The following is a 16547-nucleotide window of genomic DNA, read 5'->3' as shown; positions in this document are numbered from 1 at the left end:
GAGGGACCAACAATATAGTTCTTGGAGTACGTTCCAACCATCATATCTGCCCGAGATTCAGATCTGGTTGGTGTTAGGATATTCCAGACTCATCGAGTCTAGAAAGAAAATGAAAGTTTGCAACACAAATCGACGAGATGTCATTGCGAGATTCTCAGGAAATGGACTATGGTAGTAAGCTCCAAAACATGAGCCGGTTTTGCTACAAACCTGTGAACACGCTGTTCCCAGACAAGCATGACCACATAGTAGTCTTATGATAAAACACTACCGAGTTCAGGTGGGAACCATCATCGAGGTTATCGGAGTCTTGTGCATGGTCAGAATGGGATATCGGCCATCATCGAAGGATATCGAAGTCCTTGCGTAAGTCTAGCTCTTAAGAAGAAACTTCTTCTCCTTGAACAAATCAATCAGTGGCTTGGTGTGCTAGGGATTCATATAGAATGAAGGTTGCAAGTCTCAGACCACATAGAATACTTGCGCACGTATGCATGACTGACTTGGGATGATTCCAGAGAAGCGAGACAAACTTTCCCAAATTCATGGCGGCAACTTGCTTCAAATGCACGTGAACTAGAGGAAGTCACTTCTTATACCAAACATATGCTTCATGAGCTAGCATGAAGAAATGCTTTCAAAGTTTCCAACACTAGCTTAATGTTCAACATGAATCATGGATAAGATGAAAATATTGTCGATGGGCTCAACAACAGGTCATCCAGATTTCCATGAAGATGGAATTCCATAATTATGTGAACAAGGTGATAGCATTGGTCAGACCCAAAAGATATAACGGTGTATGCTCGAGGAAACAACCACGAGTAAGACAACATTATGAACATCGTTGGTTCTCATTTGACTTGACGATAGCCCACACTTCAAATCAAGGTTTGGACAAGACGATAGATTCAACAACCGATCCCGAGGAACAATCGATGAAAATATCATCTTTCTTCAACACACCCACACACACACACACAAGGATATCCCTTTGGAATGAACTGAGCGGACAAGCTTTCATCTTCCAACTCTCCAAGTTGTTGTTCAGCTTAACCAACTAGCTCAGGGTATCCAACACAGATTCTTGGAGAAGGGGTGGTTTACAAGAAACCAACTTGATCACGAGCTCAACATAACAGTCAGGGGGCAACCTGGTGATACTTCCGAGGAAATATCAGAAAATCACGAACCACCGATATGTTTCTAAGCTCGGGAACAATCTTGCTTTTCAAGGAAAGTACGATGATCAAACGTAACGTCATAAGGGATTGAATAAATCACATCTTAGGACACTACATTCTACTCGATACCAAGAGGGCACTCTCGAGATGTCGCATCGGGATCTACGTATATATTAAGAGACATAAGGGGTATTATAGCTAGCGAGATCACTTTCGTTAATGGATGTTTGATCTAGTTTGTAGAGTTACTACACATTGATGCTCAATTTAGTACACTAATAACGAAATAATTCATTGTTTTATGAATTAGCTTAATGAGGTTATACCTCACTGACTTCGTAACAGTACAGCCACACACGGTTGCTTAGTAGCATGATATTTATTAATTTCTCCAAACCACATCAGAATCTTCTGATAAGCCGATTTAACTCACATTGTCGGCTCATTTCTTACCGGTAAGAAGTACTCGAAACACGAAAGCCTGAAGCAAGAACATACCAGGATCTCAAATAGAACAACACTACTTATCGATCGCTAAGTGGCTCATGCTTCCGAAGACGGACACTCATGACATAATCTCACAAATATGAATCTCATCGCATGTAGGCATTAGCTATTGCTTGGGGGCTTTATTGTTGAAATGTTAGGTCCAGGAAGAGTGCTTATTAAGCCTATGAGGTCAGGGACCTGTTTTCTTCTTTGGCCTCCCAGCTATGGACTCCCATTTAACACATTTGGCAATAACCTGACATAAGGGGGTAATACTCCAGGATAGATAAAGCTACTCATCACGAGGAAGGCAATAAAGCGGTAGCAACGATACTGTTGATGGCCATATCATGTTGGGATATCTTCGGTATTTCATTCAGATAACCAAACAACAACTACCTTTTGATTCGCATCACTCCCTATGGTAATCCATTAGAGTTAAGTGAGGAGTAGGAGGTATTGGAGTGTAGTCGTTTTCAAGATCAAGGCTCCGGATGGGAATCATCGGAAAACACTGGATCTAGGATGATTGGCACACACTTCAGTACAATTTGGACCACCTGTATCTTATGGACAGGCGAGCTGTCAAGACACTCATGCGCTAGAAGTAGGAATGCAAACTTGGAATTATACGCAAGATAGAGGCCTGAAGGGCACCAAGAATAGAGATTTGTGGCAGTTGGCGAGCACGGCGTACTCTGAGTAACGGCTAGGCTGATCCGGCAACCAGATGTTGATTGTGCGATGAGTGGGTGTCGAGGTGAGTAGGGATAGCCACAACTGAAGCCCAGGGTGGGATGTGATGCTGAGATGGAGAGGAACGCATTACAAATGCCGACACAAGCTGTCAAGGAACACAGATTCCAATATGAGGTGCGCAAGCGGGCTACAGGGTTTGTAGTGTGAGCACCTGGCGAGTATGAATGCATTCTCACCATAGAAAAACCATGTGACAATGTGTCGAGGGTCAAGCCAGGTGCATAGAATCTAACGGGGCATCAAGGCACTGAGATTCTCTCGTCGATTCTCACGGTGCGGACGAGGATGTCAAGTGACCAGAAACCATGAGGCAAAACGGGTAGGACTGAGATAATGGATCACTCAAACTTATAGATGGGACTCATATACGAGAGCACACTCTGGGTATTTCGTCGGAGATTCCTTTTAGGACCAGGCGTATACGTCGGATTGTTGGCGTAAGACTCTGGGTATTTTAGGATGGGTGACTGAGAGGAAGTTTGTCAGTCAGACTAATGATTCGGTAAGAAGAGGAGCATATACCACGGAACCTCGAGGACTAATGCAAAGGTTACTAACATCCTAAAGGAACGAGCAAACACTATCAACAAGAGGTAAGTAGGGTGAATCTCGGATTCAAGAACCCAGGAATGGAATACCTACTACTAAATGGCATCACGGGATGCTTTCGAGAATGGTGGCCAGAATTATCACACCGGAACACAAAACATGGCTAGATTACTAGGTGACTCCTTAAGACACCTAGGGTCATAATAATAGCTCCAACATATATGTCGGGGTAATAGAGTACCTCAACTCACCGATAGTGTGATTAATCTGGCCCAAATGGACATCAGGAACAGGAGGAAGGGGTTTGCAAATGCATCAGACTACTTAGAAACCTGGGATGACTCGGACAGCATAACGGCTATAATTGCTCAAAATGATTTGAGACATCCTGTAGAATGGTGGCATAACCACTTAACATCACAATATCAAGGTTCCGAGATCAACTGTCAACATACGGAAGTAGTAGGAACGGAACTGAGGCTTGAACTCAACAATCCTAGGCAATTACGGTTTAGCAACTCATCATCCTGAGAGATAGAAGAGAAGCCTAGTTCTTAACCCCCGCAGAAAAGAAGAGGTTGACTCAGATCAGAAGGGCATAAGGTATAAGGAGTAAAAGAGCCTTACGTTCCCTTCCACAATCAATTCCCTTACATAACTAAAGCATTTCTAGACACAACTTCGACCGGTTTGGCTTGGTAATCCTACAGGCAGTCAGGCTCTGATACCAAACTGTCAGGACCCCGATCCTAAGTCACACGATCTAGCATGTAACACTTCATATCACTTTGCGGCCTCACGCATGGTAATCCCACGGGTGCCACCTACCTGGCCCAGGACGTTTGCGCCTTTTGGCTCACGTATATGATAGTGTCGCTAGCATCCATATAACAGAGAACCTGGGACGACATGGCTTGTCGTGAACCCAAAGCGGCACTAACCTATGGGGACAGGCATACATGAATCACATCGAACATGTCGGTCATCAGCGAGTGAATCCAGGCTGTAGCACTGGGCTGACAGGACTCCGGGGAACCCGGGCTGTAGCAGGCTTGGCAGGACTCCGGATGACACCACATGACATTTCCCCGAAGGGACAGACATAGGAACGAAGTGAAACACATGCCGGCCAGTCAAGTGTCCTGAGCAATAGTGTTGGGCTAACAAGACTCCGGTGAACCGGGCTGTAGCGGACTACTATGGCTCATGGAAGCACTAGACTACATTTCCCCATAAGAGAGGCTGCCAAGGATAAACAACTAGATTGTCGGATCCCACACATACCAAGCATTTCAATCATATACACAATATGCTCGATATGTGCAAATACAACATGGCATCACAACATAACTCTACGACTCAAGTATTTATTCATTAGGCTCCGAGGAGCGAGATAATACAAACATGGGTCTCATGACCCAACAATCATAGCATACAAATCAAAGCACATGCGGAAGCTTAACATGTCTGAGTACAGACATCTACAAATGAAAAAGGCTAAGAAGCCTGACTATCTACCAGATCCTGCCGAGGGCACAAGATCGTAGCTGAGGTATCAAGCTAAACGTCGAAGTCCACGTGGAACTACTAGCGAGACTGACGTGTGGGGTCCACTAGTCAGTGAAAGTGCTGTTAGGGTCGACTGACGTGTGGGCCCAAGTATACTGCCTCGTCAGCAAAGTCAACCTGACATGTGGGCCTGGTGGGTTAGTCTAGTTAAACAGGGATAATTCCGGGGTTAATTAGCATGTGGGGCCCATCGTTCAGTGGCACAGTGATCAGCTAATGGCGTCATTAGTGTTACTAAGTGGTGCACGTTGGCTCGCCGGAGTTTCACGGGCGACGACAAAAACGGCGGCGGAGACCACCGGGTGGCCTCGGGTTTCGCCTACCGTGCAACCGTTCGGTGCGCCCTTTGGCCCTTACGGAGAGCTGGCGCGATAGCGCGGTCGGATGGTGGTGGTCTCCGGGCCTGGGGTGGCCGGAAGTCGATGGCGGCGAGCTCGGTTGCGGCCGCGCGGAGTTCGGTGCCGCCGTGAATAACGACGACCACCTCTGGTGCACGGGGAGAGTCAACGCGGGTAGCCATCTTACGCCAAGTGATCGCTCGATACGCAGTTGATGCGCGCAGGCTCTGCCTCTACAAGAGGCCACAGCACAGGGACTCATGTGACGGCCGTGAACACTCGGGCGAGGCTTGGTAGACGCTCCGGGTGGCCCATCGGCGGGTGTCGCGAGTGTTGGGGTCGCCCCGCACGAGTTCATCGGAGATGGCGCCTTGAGCTCAGCTTTCTGGGATGAGAGCTGACGCAGAGTGAATTCACGCCTGTGAGTCTGTGTGGGCGGCGGCCTACTCATCGTAGATTACCTCGTTCCTGGGCCCGGTGCATCTGGTGGAAATGCGTCGTGTTTTCGAACTATCACGCGGGCGGACCCCGACTGACTCAGGCGGCCTCGAGGGCACCGGCTCGCCGCATATGACTCCGGGCCGCCCCCCGGCAAAGAAACCTACGCTCCGATGCGACAGCGCTGTCGCGGCCAGCTCTCCGTAGGGCTCGAAGGCCCGCACGCGAGACGTCGGGAGGATTACGGTGAGGGGCGACCCGCAGGACCGGACTGCCAGCCGCGTTGGTCCACACGTCGCGCGCTGGTTATTTGTACGGGGAGTCTGTCAGTGAATCGGCCGTGTTCGCTGATACGTCCCTGGCGCGAGGCCAGGAGTACCTGTTGGTAAGCCACCTTAGGGTTCAGAAAATCTTAATCGGACCGACGGCGCAGCGGTGTGGGGTCCTCGGGTATTCACCAGCACTGTGAGCCTATCGATGGACGACAGGATGCGGGCGATGGCGAGCGCCCTGACAAGTGCGGTGAGATAACCTCCGCCAATTTGGTGTCCTTGTTCTATATCTTTGATGCTAACCCTATCGCTACGATCGACTCCACGATGGTCAGCGTTTAACCTTTGCCTGACGAGGCAGGCTAGTAGGAGACACCTGGGTCCCAGGAACTGGGACGGTTGGAGAGGGTGGATCAGCGCGTAAACCGATGCACTGCGTCAGCTGTATTTATGTTTTGCAGAGAGACTGTCAGTCTCGCTAGTAGTTCGTGTGGACTTCGACGTTTAGCTTGATACCTCAGCTACGATCTTGTGCCCTCGGCAGGATCTGGTAGATAGTCAGGCTTCTCAGCCTTTTCATTTGTAGATGTCTGTTCTCAGACATGTTAAGCTTCCGCATGTGCTTTGATTGTATGCTATGATTGTTGGGTCATGAGACCCATGTTTGTAATATCTCGCTCCTCGGAGCCTAATGAATAAATACTTGAGTCGTAGAGTTATGTTGTGATGCCATGTTGTATTTACACATATCGAGCATATTGTGTGTATGATTGAAATGCTTGATATGTGTGGGATCCGACAATCTAGTTGTTTATCCTTGGCAGTCTCTCTTATGGGGAAATGTAGTCTAGTGCTTCCTTGAGCCATAGTAGTCCGCTACAGCCTGGTTCACCGGAGTCTGCTAGCCCAGCACTACTGCTCAGGACACTTGACTGGCCGGCATGTGTTTCACTTCTGTTCCTGTGTCTGTCCCTTCGGGGAAATGTCACGCGGTGACATCCGGAGTCCTGCCTAGCCTGCTACAGCCCGGGTTCACGGAGTCCTGTTGCCCAGTGCTTCGGATTCACACGCTGTTGACCGACATGCTCGAGAGTTGATTCACGAAGCCAGGAGTTGAGGCTGGTTCGAAGCGCGGCCGAAAGCCTGACTGTCTGGTGGCATGCCAGATGGGAGGGTGCAGTGCTATCTGACTCGGCCATGTCCCCGATGTGGGGTGTTAGTGCCGGGGGCCTATTAGGGGCTGGTCCAACGCAAGCAAGAGGAGGTGTCGGCGGCGCCCGGGTTTGTAGGTAAGTCATGCGGATGGGCTCTGGGGCGTGACCAAGTAATCCATAGTATGAGCCAAAAGGGAAGACAAGATCCCCCGGGAGCCGCGACTGCATACAATGTCGGGCCATGCGACACCCGTGGGAATACCGTGCGTGAGGCCGCAAAGTGATATGAGGTGTTACGGCACTAGATCGAGTGTGACTTGGAATCGGGGTCCTGACAGTTTTGGTATCAGAGCCTGACTGCCTGTAGGATTACCAAGCCAAAGCTCGGTCGAAGTGTGAGTCTAGAAATGCTTTAGTATATGTAAGGGAATTGATTGTGGAAGGGAACGTAAGGCTCTTTTTACTCCTTATCCTCATGACCTTCTGATCTGAGTCGCAGGCGAGTGGCACACTCAGCTATTCTTTTCTGCGGTGGGCTGCTTACTCATCGTAACCTCTAGGCTTCTTCTTCTATTCTGCTTCTTCAGGTCAATTTGATTTGTTAGTAATTTTTTGTTTTTGCTATACCTGCGGTTTATATTTCTGCTCATATGGATTGTTTTCTGGAGTCGTTGTTGCTAAGCTCAGTTTCCTAGTTCCGCTTACTAATTTCCGTAATGTATAGAGCAGGCATTAGATACAATAGACACTCATATAAGAGACTAATCTGGGTTCGAAAAATAGTTTCTTACAGTGGTTGAAATAGACACAGCTCTTGATGTGCTGAACTACAAAGTGGGGATCTTGTACGTCCGCATCAAAACTCATATCACTATCAGGATTATGCCCACAGATTATATTATTGAAGCACCGTATTAAGGTTGCTTGTACCGTTAAAGATAAGTCTATAACCACTAAGGTATAGGTTCTTCAAGTAGATTTCCACTAGATATTGCTATATTTTGCAAATCGCGACCTCTATATTCTCCTTAGGGCCCCAAAATAGTAATTACTTGAAATGTCCCATTCTGCCGGCACCGAGTATCTTAAAATCCACAAATCTAAATTCTGTGTTGTGAGATTGTTATTGTAGGGCACTTATTATTCCCTTGCTCACTCAGAACTATTATATGTTCCGAAGAGTACTTAAACTATGGATTAAACAGTATTCTCTCTTATGGTGCTCTGGTAAGGGTTAGATAGACACATTCTCTAATGTAAATCAATATGCGTATTGGATTTTATTGTCGTTCCGGACGTGGTGATTATCAATGAGTGTGACGATGGCTCCACGAGCAATTTTCTCCGAACATCGCATCACCGTAGAATGTCCATTTTATACTTAGTTAGGAGAATTTATTAAGATGATCCATGCTATGCCTGAAGTGCTATCTATGGCAATCGCGAGCAATGATCACAAGCGACAGAGGCTAGGGCTGTGAATATGAGTCTTGCAGCATTACATGTCGGTATGTATGCACGCCTAACGAGAAGATGACACAAAGATGTTGTGCATGTATAGACTTCGATATACGCAACTACAAATGATGGGAGAACGAAGGCTTTCGTAGAGGAATGGATTGGTAGGTTAGCACCTGAGGTTAGAGATGCCTTCATGAGCCGCCATCGGAAATATTTAAGAACCTCGAGGAGTCGAGATATGGCTGTTCTCGAGAGTTCAATCTCTGCATACACGCATATGTGCGAATATACTATGAACCATTATGGCAGAAGTTTGTTGGATCAAAAAGATCACAAACAATTAGTATGGCAAGTCAGTGCACCCATCATTGACTTAAGGCACGCTGAGCTGCTGTGCGCAATTGCCATCTATTGACTTAATACCTGTGAGGCGCGGATTATCATATTGTATCGCTTTCCAGGGATGAGTGAGTCCGAGATATTACTCTAACTGTGCTGGCACATTGGGCAGTAGAGCCACAGGTATTTGGGGTTATTGTCCGGATGTAGATCGTCGCATGAGAAGGCACGCGTCCAGTTATAGCAAGGCAACGATGGGGCATACTAAGGGGCAGTGAGGGGCCATCTCAGAAGACAGGAAATGAGTGAGGAGTGAGCCTAATCCGTGTTGTAATGATTATGGATATATCATACTTTACTCTTTTCGTAATGGCCTAGATGCAAACTTGAAATAGAACAGATAAATAGACTTTGGGACTTCCGTTAGGCAAAACATGGCACGCGCACTAAGTCAGGTCGTCCGGTACCATAGCCCACGGATGGAGGTGGGGGGTGTCAGCATACCGTACTTTCGGTTCGCATCTAAATGCCTACTTTGGCGTCCAGGGACGTCTGTGCATATTAGGGTGGGTCCCAGTCAAGTTCGACCGATTCTATGATAAGATTCTATGCCTACGGCTGGTCCCACGCCCCACATGCACCCTCGGAGAAACCCGTATAGACATACGACCACATTCACGGCCACTAGACACGTCAGCGTAGTCTTGTCAGACCTTGCTACTGGCAACTACGAGGGGGCTCCGTATGATGGGCAGATGTGGGTGGCAGAGGTTCAGAGCAGTCGTGCGTATATGTTTAGTGCCGTCTCGCCCGGTTGCTCTTTGTTCACGCGCAGTCTCATGAACTCGCACACCGAGGACAGGCGCCTGTTACACAGCATTTGGCTGATTTGCGATCGCGAGACTCTGATGCTAATTCGATGGCAGATCGCTGTGTAGGAGTACCGACAGGCCTCTGGTCTGCTGACCAATGGAGAGTTAGGCAAATCTATGCGCAGACGACCTAGCCGCGTCGATAAGAATTGCACGCGCTGCAACGTTGCGGTCACTTTCACATGGCGTGAGCAACTCTGTGAGCGCGGACGTACGGACCTATACGCAAGCCGGAGTACTGCCATGAGATGGAATATACTGAGACTATTCGACGATCTTGTCGAGGCAGTTATTGCGTGTCGGCACATGTCTGTCGCCCTGGTATAGCCGGTCACATGGCGTGGCACGACAAGTGGACACTACTCTGAACTAGCATGTAGGGTGCAAAATGCTGGACGGCACTAGACTCTCCATGCCTCTATGCCGGAGCGCTTGCCGTTCGGCACTTGTGTAAGTTGTACTCATGCGGACGTGAGACAACGCCCACTGCGTACACATCCTGAGTCCTTATAGTTAGTGTGACCTGGTATTAAATGCATCATCCTAAAATTGATCGACGGCTTTAGCCGTAGGTTAAGATTGCTTTTTGTTTCCGCGCCATCTTTTTCCTGTCTTGCGTATGCAATTCATTGATCGAGCTATCATCATAAACGAGTGAAAAGATATGAGAATATTACTAGCACATTCCCTTAATATATATTAAGATCATAAACGCTCTTAGAGACACATGAAAAGCAAGATTTTGACAGCATTTCAAAAGCAGAATAATATGGAATTATGCAGAAATATGACAGTTCATCATCTAAACATACTCAAGTTCATCATCATCATTTAAACATAGTCAAGTTCATCATCTAAAGATCATCACCGGTGAAAGTTCATGAACATAAAAGTAGTGCAAGACATGGAACATCATAAAAGTAGGAACATGAAAGGCATGGCACGACGGCCACATGCACGGAATCATCATCGACATCAAGCAAGACCACCTCGCGAAAACCACCTCCGCCAAAACCACCACCGCCAACCAACCACGCACCACCGCCAAAAACGACCACCTCACCGACGTGCAACCTCCGCTGCAAAGACGCACCTACCCGCAAAGCCACCAACCCTCCACAGACCAGCGTTTCCGCCGGTACTCAGTCGTTTGACTGCCATCAGTTCGCCGATCGATGGCATCCAGCACAGATCAGCTCTTGGCACCCGTGCATAGAGAAGTGTTTGCACTATTGATCGAGCTGTCGAAAGGATTTATGCGTATGGGTGAAAGCTGATACCCTCTATACGACACCGGTTTGGGGATCGCACTGCTCTGGTCTGCTCGCGGTTGCAAATGTCGCTTGAAATGGTGCGGAGGTTGCGGCTGGTGCACGTGTAGCTAAGACTATCACATTCGCTAGCATGCCTACAATTGCGAACCGTCCATCGTCCTCTCACGCTACTGTGTGGTCAGGTCGTACGCGTTGGTGTATCATCAGTCCTCGCGCTCTCTATCGCGCTGATAGGATACCAGATGCTGAGTGATCTAACAGAGAGTTGGGTTATTATGTTTCCTGCATGAGTTAAACAGTGGGCGATATATTGCGCTATTGCGAGCAGTATAGGCGCTATTTCGTCTGCTCCATGCTTCACATACCCTGTAGTCTTTTTGACGATGTATGTTACCTGCTCGGTTAGCACTTTAGGCTCACACGGTGCGCAAATGCTTGACAACATGATTGCCCATCACGAGAGGAGGTTGGATGACTAACGGAATTCATTCTTCTTTCAAAAAACACTGCGCAGGTTGTTTCCTCGAGTCGCTTCAGAGACCACCAACCTCTGTTGTGGAGCTTTTGATTAGTCGCTCGACTGTGAGGAGAGGAAACCGCACCTCACGTCAAACATTGCCCATCTGAGGCATTAAAACTCCTTGGCGGCACTTTCACTCGTTTTCTATTTAATGGTATATGCATCTCTCTAATATGATGAGGAAGTCATATGCTAGACATAATTGAAAGAGATCTCATCTTTAGATTACTCACGGTTCATATGGAGTTAGTTGATTCTTGTCTTGACAAGGTTGATACGAGAGAAACGAAATCATATTTTATATTCTCACCTCAGTCTTAGCTCAAATGGTAGAAGTCACTGGTGTTTCCTGACATCACTTACAACCCGGAATGTGGCTAGATTGTAGTATTGGTTTCGTGCGACAAACTTTGAAAAGCCAGCTTTTGCTCACTTCAGAGCTAGTCATCGCATATATTGCGAGACATTTAATAGGTGTTTTGGCACAGTCAGCCATCCTCCCTCGTTGTTTAAGTCAAATACCCACGTCGTGCCAAATTATTGCGTAGAGAATAGTGCATACCATGAGAGAATTTGCAACCAACGCCGACTCAAGAAATTCTCTGGATCGTGAACGTGGGTTTGTTACTGAGGCACTGATCACATATGGATACCCTGCAATAGCTCTATCATACACTGTCTTGTGCGGAGGGCTGTTCACGTGGTAAAGTACCTGTCGTTGGATCAGAGTACACGATAGCAGATGATTCTCGCAGTGATTATATCTATATGTACAATGTATGATTCGCTACAATATTATATATCGATGGACCGCACTCTTGACTTGATGTATGGGGTAGACCTGCGCTTCGCGCAGAGACACTTAGATTGTGAAAATTTTTATTCTTATAGAAGTATTAGACATTAAGGAAGGCCTAGGTAGCGTGGCCAGGGGAAGGGGACTTTCTGCGAGGATATGTCGATGTTCTCTAACCTCTCAGCTGGTATTATTTGATGGAAGTACGTCGTAGTGCATTGTGCGTTGCAGGTGATTGCGGACGGACCAAGACGTGACCTGTCATGACAGTGATCTGAGGTGGCCCTCCAGGGATATCGGAAATTTATTGTCAGGCAGGAACTTTCCTGTATCATTTGTATCACGCCAATGTTCAATTAACATTGTGATGCTCATATTGTCACATCTCGAACAGCAATTGTACTAGTCTTGTCAATCATTGATAAACAATTTTCTATCATTTTTGCTTAATGACATGCTGGATGTCCACTGGATTTTAGATCCTATCCATAGATATAATCAAATCGTAATTTGTTCATATCGAAGTCGTCAGATTTATGTTGGTTTCTGTCGAATCGGTTATCTAGACGGAAGATCATCAGTGATTATGGATTTACTCTTCACCTCAGATCTTGTAACCCAACTGGTTTAGTCAAATCGATGCCACAAGATATGACGGAAACTATAGGGGCTGATTCTTCCGAACAAACACCCTTCTACACCAGAATGTGACTACTATTATCGCATGATTTTAATGTTCTTCAAATTTGACAACATTGGTGTATGAGGCACAGTCGACAGTTAACTGTGACCACAGACAGCCCACTATACTACCAATGAATAGATCTCGAGCAGTGACACCCTAATCACTTGTCATCAACTACATTACCGAGTGCGTATACTTATCACACTTTTCAAGACTAGTAAACAAAATTGCAAAAATATTAAAATAAGAAGCCATCAGGAAGAGCGGCAGTGCGGACACACGTCGGAAGCCTAGGTGCGGTTACCGTGTGACGGGAGGTGCTCAGGTCGCCGCCGGAGGACGGCAGATACACCATAGCACTGTGTCACAGTGACAGCGCGGTGGATTCGGTACGCGGGTAGGACAGTTCGGAGCAGGGGGTGAGGAACGTCAGGGGTGAGCAGGGCGGCGGAGCTAGCGAGACAGAGTCAGGTCGGGGGTACGGCCGCGGGCGATCGGCGGAGTGAGACGGCGACATGGGGGAGGCAGGGGTGGAGACGGCGACGGGACGGCGGGGAGATGGCAGGTGGAGACGGGGAGGTAGGGCGACGGCGGGTGGAGACGGCGTGGGGGAGGCAGGGGTGGAGTGGGCGGCGCAGGCGGGGTGAATGCGGCGGCGGCGCGGGGTCGGGGCGAGCTGGATGGGGCGGGGAGAACGGAACGAGTGGAGGGGGCTGGGGATGGATAAGACCTATGCCGACGGCTTAGCCGTCGGCATATATTAAATCATGCCACGTGGCATATATGCCGACGGCTAAGCCGTAGGCATAGGTGTATTTTTTTATACATATTAATTACAAACTAGCCGTATACATGTTAATTACACACGTGGCATATATTATTAACTGTCTTCAAATATATTTTTAGTGTATATTATTTTCATACGTCATTGAAAAGTTTCGTATACATATTTTAATATACATTGTGTTAAAATATTTCGAAATAAATTGAGGGGGCAACATTTCTTTATGATATAAATATTTTCTATGGTCTCGCGAAAGGTGATACATAGGAGAGCAACTAAATGAGGGCGTACACCGTTACTCCTTGAGGAGTGCCTGATCCGGTAACTACTGCGGAGTGCCCTGATCCGTACTACGTATCGCGTGATATCGACTCGTCCGATCCGTAGAGTGGGGGGTGCCACACCTTAGATTATCGGACCATAACTTTCAAACAGTGGGAATCTCTCTTCTACTAGAGTACGCTGTGGGGAGCCGCTCTCTTTCGGCACATGCCACCACGTATACACACACATCATTCCTAGTATTTTGCATCTCTGTCTATGGAGGTATGTGCCTCCAGGCTGGTGGCGACGCCGGGCCATTCGGCGTGTCGGCACAAATTTGCTATCACCGGAGGGTTCGGCCCCACTTCTCGCGCTGCAGTAATGCCGTGGCTCAAGCATTAGTGACGCAATCGGGCTATCCAAGTGGGACTCCTTGTGCATGTACGTGGGGTCGCCACACGAATGCACGCGCTTCAAGAGCCAGTTACGGAGTCGACTACCCAAGCCACACAGTAAAGAATGTTAGGATGCCAATCCACATTATGACATCATGCTGGTCTGGAGGAACCATAACCCAGAACCGAGACTGCGCAGAACAGCAATGACGCCACGACTGTTGTAGACCCGACGGCGTATTTCTCCATTCTCTCGGTTGCCAGAGGTGAGTGTGTCGCCGATGCGGTCCTTGGGCGGCGAGAGTCCTGCGTTCCGAGAGAGGGAGAGCGCAACTCCGCCGTAGAGCGCGTGCCGCCTTCTTCCGGTGTGACATTTGCCCACTCACTCACACGCCAGTGCTGGCCTATCAATGTAAGTAGGATTAGGGTCACAGTGTGGCTTTATGATCGTTCCAGTGTGGATGAGAACTGACACACCTCCTTACGGGCCCGCGTGTCCCTGCGTACACACACCTTGTAACGGTTGGGACACAGGGATTCAACTGAAGGCCTAATTGGATTCCTTGCCACGGAAGCGTGGCTTCTGACCACTTGGGCGAGCCCTCAGCATTCGGGCGAGTCAATTGGCGAGGTGTTAGCGTTCAGCCCCCTATGAGGCATCACTTGATGCAACAAATTCGGGCCAGTATCCCACCAAAGACTATGTTAGTATCCCTCTTCCAGTCGTAGCTTACTGCAGAAACGGGTTGCTCCTTGGGGTTTGTTTTCCCTCACCGCTGCTAGAGAGTGCAGAATGTTCAACCGGCCGGCGAGTTTCGCGCCAGGTTCGAGTGAGTGGGGGGGAGGTTTCGCCACGCAGCCCTGGATGGACTATCGCACGATGCCGAGACTTCCTGACGGATCATCTCAATAGCACGTTATCCACTACAGCTCCGTTCTGGTCATAGTCCTCTCGCGCGGATGGTGTCCGGGTGCTTGACGACGTCATGGTGCGTGCCTTAGAGACATCACAGCCCCCAAGGATGGCGCCAGCACCTGTCACATCAGCTCGTACGCACACCGTGTGAATAGCGTTTGACACACGTAGTTATTCATAAGCCCGTACTGAGACGCTTAGTGTCACTCTCGGATGAGATGGGACTTTGACCAGTGGACCTCCCCATCCAGTTGTGTTAGGTCAGCCCATAGGAACACTTTGGAGCAACATCCGGGCCAGACCCGCAGCAAGATCCCCTCCGTGTAGATCCGCCGCGTCCGTTCCCCCCTCCAGGTGCCGGCGGCGGCGCCGTCCGTGAGGGGGGCCACACCCCGGAGACGCGTGCCGCCTCTTCGGACATGCCACCACACCACCCCGCATGTATGAGGGCCCGGTGCGATGCTCCGGTGGCATTGCTACCCCCCAGGGCACCCGTCCCGCCTAACCGTGTAGCGTTTGACCACAAAATCTAGCCCTTTGACTTTGCACGGACGGGCTTTGACCAGTGGACCTCCCCATACGGTTGTGTTAGGTCAGACCATAGGAACACTTTGGATCAATATTCGGGCCAGACCCACAGCAAGATCCCCTCCGTGTAGACCCGGCGCGTCCGTTTCCCCCTCCAGGTGCCGACGGCGGCGCCGTCCGTGAGGGAGGGGCACACCCCGGAGACGCATGCCGCCTCTTTGACGCGTACCGCCTCTTCAGACATGCCACCACACCACCCCTCATGTATGAGGGCCCGGTGCGACACTCCGGTGGCATTGCTACCCCCAGGGCCCTCGTCCCTCCTAGCCCTGTAGCGTTTGACCACGGGATCTAGCCCTTTGACTTTGCACGGACAGGCTTTGACCAGTGGACCTCCCCACCCAGTTGTGTTAGGTCAGCCCATAGGAGCACTTTGGAACAACATCCGGGCCAGACCCACAACAAGATCCCCTCCGTGTAGACCGGACGCGTCCGTTTCCCACTCCAAGTGCTGGCGGCGGCGCCGTCCGTGAGGGGGGGCACACCCCGGAGACGTGTGCCGCCTCTTCAGACATGCCACCACACCATCCCGCATGTATGAGGGCCTGGTGCGATGCTCCGGTGGCATTGCTACCCCCCCCCAGGGCCCCCGTCCCGCCTAACCCTGTAGCGGTTGACCACGGGATCTAGCCCTTTGACTTTGCACGGACGGGCTTTGGCCAGTGGACATCCCCACCCAGTTGTGTTAGGTCAGCTCATAGGAACACTTTGGAGCAACATCCAGGCCAGACCCACATCAAGATCCCCTCCGTGTAGACCCGACGCGTCCGTTTCCCCCCTCCAGGTGCCGGCGGCGGCGCCGTCCGTGGGGGGGGCACACCCCGGAGACGCGTGCCGGGCGTTTGCAATCGCCACAACACTTCCAGACTTGCGAGAGGCCGCCTATGCAAGATTTGGCGGC

This window comes from Triticum urartu, chromosome 2 (genome assembly GCF_003073215.2).
Source record: "Triticum urartu cultivar G1812 chromosome 2, Tu2.1, whole genome shotgun sequence".
Taxonomy (NCBI): Eukaryota; Viridiplantae; Streptophyta; class Magnoliopsida; order Poales; family Poaceae; genus Triticum; species Triticum urartu.
Note: the sequence above shows the minus strand (reverse complement) of the source record.